This window comes from Aegilops tauschii, chromosome 4 (assembly GCF_002575655.3).
Source record: "Aegilops tauschii subsp. strangulata cultivar AL8/78 chromosome 4, Aet v6.0, whole genome shotgun sequence".
NCBI lineage: Eukaryota > Viridiplantae > Streptophyta > Magnoliopsida > Poales > Poaceae > Aegilops > Aegilops tauschii.
Genome location: NC_053038.3, coordinates 253,152,678 through 253,156,337, shown reverse-complemented (window position 1 = coordinate 253,156,337; position 3,660 = coordinate 253,152,678).

Genomic DNA, 3,660 nt, shown 5'->3' with positions numbered 1-3,660 from the left:
ATGTTCGAACGTCAAGGGGGACCCCTGAGCATCGCGACAGATGGGCCTCACTAGTCATGTAGCCCCTGGCCCCTTGGCCTTGTCCTGGTGATCCAGAAGCCCCAACGATGGTTGAGGTATGCCCAGGGTCGGCCCCTGCCGACGCACAACACTAAGGCAAACAAGAAGGAAAATGAGCATGGAAAGGAAATTTTAGAGTCCCGACAGTTATTACAAAACACAATGTTCCACGAATTTAAACAGAACTTCTCACGCCTCCGTGGGGCATGATGGATGTTGCAGGGTCGAACTAGGAGGAAGCGTCGCCGTCACCTTGGCTGCCGCTGTCACCCGCCTTGGGGAGCCTATCGTCGACGATGCCGCCACCAACTTCACTGTCGGCTCCGGTCGCCGCATCCGCGGGGTCGGGGACGCAGATGAACTTCTTCAGTAGGGCTTCCACCTGCTTCTTCATGGCCTATCCAGCAGCTCTGCGGGACTCAGAAGCCACCGGTTCGGTCAGGGTGCTAAGGTCGAGGGTTGGATCCCGGAGGTGGAGGTGGCTGAAGACACGCGTTGCGGCCGCGGTGAAGAGCACGCAGCACTCCCCCTCCACCATGGAGTCCACTCCAGCAGCGACGCCTTCAATCGCTTCGACAAGCTTGGGGAGAAGCCCAGCAAGGCCATCCTCCGGGGTCGCCAGCGGATTCTTGTACCCTCCCCCGTACAGGGAGCGCAACGCCTCGCGCGACCTCAGCTCGAGGGAGACGAAGGCTTCACGCTCCACGGCTGCCTTCTCCTTGGCTGCACCAAGGGTCTTCTCCCTGGCTTCCAGCCGGACCGTCGCCTCGGAGGCAAGCTGGGCATGGGACGCCGGGGCCTTGTCCACCTCCTCCTTCAGCTTGCTCAGGCAGTCCCGCTCCGCGGCTTGGTCCTTGGTTGCCTAGGCTAGCTTGGCGTCGCGGTCGGCAAGCGCCGCCTCACGGGCCTTGAGCTCCTCCTCCTGCTGCTGGAGCCGTTGGCTGTGGGCGGCCTGCTCCTCGCGGAGAGTCTTCAGCTCCACCTCCGCCTCGCTACAGCGCCCCTTGAAGGACGCCGCATCGGCCAGTGCCGCGTCACGAGCCACCATGGCCTCGCCGGCCTCCTTCCTGCTCTCCGCGACGGCAGCCTCGGCTCTCCAAGACGTCCTAACAGACGTGTCGGCCTGAAGCCACCCCTAGATCAGCCCCATGCGTCCCATCACCATGCCCCTGTCGGTGTCCTGGAGATTGGCCCGGAACTGATCTTGCGTGGTGTAGGCCTCCTCCAGAGCTCCGGCCCTAACGAAGGGTCCACAGTCCGCCAGCACAACGGCCTGGGGAGGAGGCAACATTGGCGCATGAGCTGGCATCACCGCAGCAGCAGGGGAAGCCGGGGGCTCCGGAGCCTCCAAACCGCTCGCATGCGTGACGGGGACGGACAGCTCAGGAGCCTGCTGGCCCACGGGGGTGGCCGCCTCCAGAGGCTCCACCACCGTGCTTTCAGGGGCCCGCTCGGTCACGGGGAAGCGCGAGGCTATCTCCTCCGTCTGCGCCAGGGTCGCTGCGGTCGCGGTGGGCAGTGGTACCTCCGGGGTCCCGGCTTCATCCTTCCTCTTCTTCACCACGGTCTCCAACCTGGTCACCAGGAGGGGAGTATTGTGGGCACTGCATCAAGGATGGCAAACAAAGATAAGGTAAGATGCTTACTCGTCAGCAGCAATGTACGCCCTCTTCCTAGCCGAGGCCAGGGTGCCCCAATCTTCCTAAGCATGGGCTCCGCCGCGTCCTGAGGATTGGCGGGGCACACGGCGGCTGGCCTCGATGCAGCATCGACCGTTGGCATGGCGGAGGCATCTCCCTAGAGGAGGGGCACCACACCGCTTTTTTCGGAGTCGTCCAGCCTGGCCTCCGCTCGGTTGGAGAAGCGGCTCCGGACCTCGTCACCACCCCAGTGGAGCGTGGGGGCTCCACGGCCGGGGGTTCCATGGTGTCGTCATCGTCGGAGAAGCCACGAAGAAGCTCGCCCTGAGACGGGGGAGAGTTCTCTGCCACATCGTCCAAGGTCGCCTCCGAGTCATCCTCGTCCTCTTCCCTGGAGTTCTCACTGGAAGACACCGGCACCGGAGGATTGGGGAGCACGGGCGGCACGAGCCCCAACTCATTGAAGGTGGGCATGGCAGCAACCTACGCTGCCCCGTCGGCATGATGGTACAGTGGGATGTAGGCCGCCGGGAGGCTGCCCAGGTCCTTCTCAAGCATGGTGTGCATGGTCTTGACCAGTTCCTCGCCTGCCAAGCTCCTTGAGCGCAGCCGAATGTCGTCCTTGGCGCCGTTGAGCTCCCACATGGGACGTCTATGCGCCTGGAGCGGGGCCATTCACTGCTTCCAGAACTCCTTGACGAGCATGGCCCCCATCAGCGCTCCGGTCTCCATGTCCGCTGGGTCGGTGAGCTTCTCATGACCCCACTGATCCAGCTTCTCCGATAGCTCGGTCGGCAATTCCAGCTGCGCGTGGTGGCCCCTAGCGTCCATGAAGACCCACTTGCGCTGGAAGTTCTCCACCTTCTTCTCGGCCCTCATGAGCATGTTGCCACAGTGGACTGCGGTGAAGGAGAAGCAGCCGGAGCATTGGTTCTGGTCGTGCATCCGGAGGTAGATGAAGTGGCGGAGGAGTGCGACGGAGGGCATCACGCCCACGAATGCCTCGCAGTAGAAGGCAAGGATGCACAAGAGAAGGATCGAGTTGGGCTGGAGGTGCTAACCTGAACCTGGTAGTAGTCGAGAACGGAACCTGGTAGTGGTCGAGAACGGCGGTGAAGAACCCGGAGAAAGGTGGGACAAGCCCCACAAAGACGCTGTGGGGGAAGAAGGGATAGAACGTCTCCGCCAAGGTCCTAGGGTCGGCGGAGCCAGCTAGGAGCACCATCTCATTCTGCTCATTGTGGTTGCTCGCCATCAGCAGGAGCGCGGCGGCGAGGTGTCTCTCTTCGGTGATGGAGGATGTGCTGAGGGCCTGCGCTAGAGAAGATGAGGACCCCATGGCCTGCGCAGCCGGCTTCGCCTTTCCGGATGCCATCTGCTTAACCTTGGAGGGAAATACACGGAAAGGGGGAGAAATTCCACCAGATCTAGAGACGCTCTTGGCAGGAGGAAAGGGGATCTAGAATAAGGCGAAGAGCAGGAAATGAAGGCTCGGTGGCAGGTGCCAGTCATTTTGTCAACTTGAGCAGTTGCCGAGGCAGCGTGGGGAAGTGGAGACGCCCACGTCCCATCAAGCACCATGCGTCGGCTCCGTCCGCAGGCGATTGGGACTCACGGTGTTTTGCCCTTGCCCTTTGGCTTCGCCCCAAAGCCAAGTCCGAGCACGCCTTCGGCCCGGGGGTTATTGTTGGCATTCTAGGAACCAGGATACCCAATCTTGCTTGCTTGCGGCCCATGCTGTGACTCCATCGATGGCCTGGTACGGCCCATCTTCAGCACCTTCAAGACAAGACCCTCGCGAGGGACCAGGCCTCACAAGGCGGACGACATCAAGACCTCAGGAGGGAGGGGCCTCCCCGGGCTGGCTCCTGAGGAGCGGAGATTTCTATGCAGGCGCCCACCTCATGAGGTTGAGGTGACGCCAGCCATGACGATCAAGGCTAGGCGGGTGCCAGCGGGT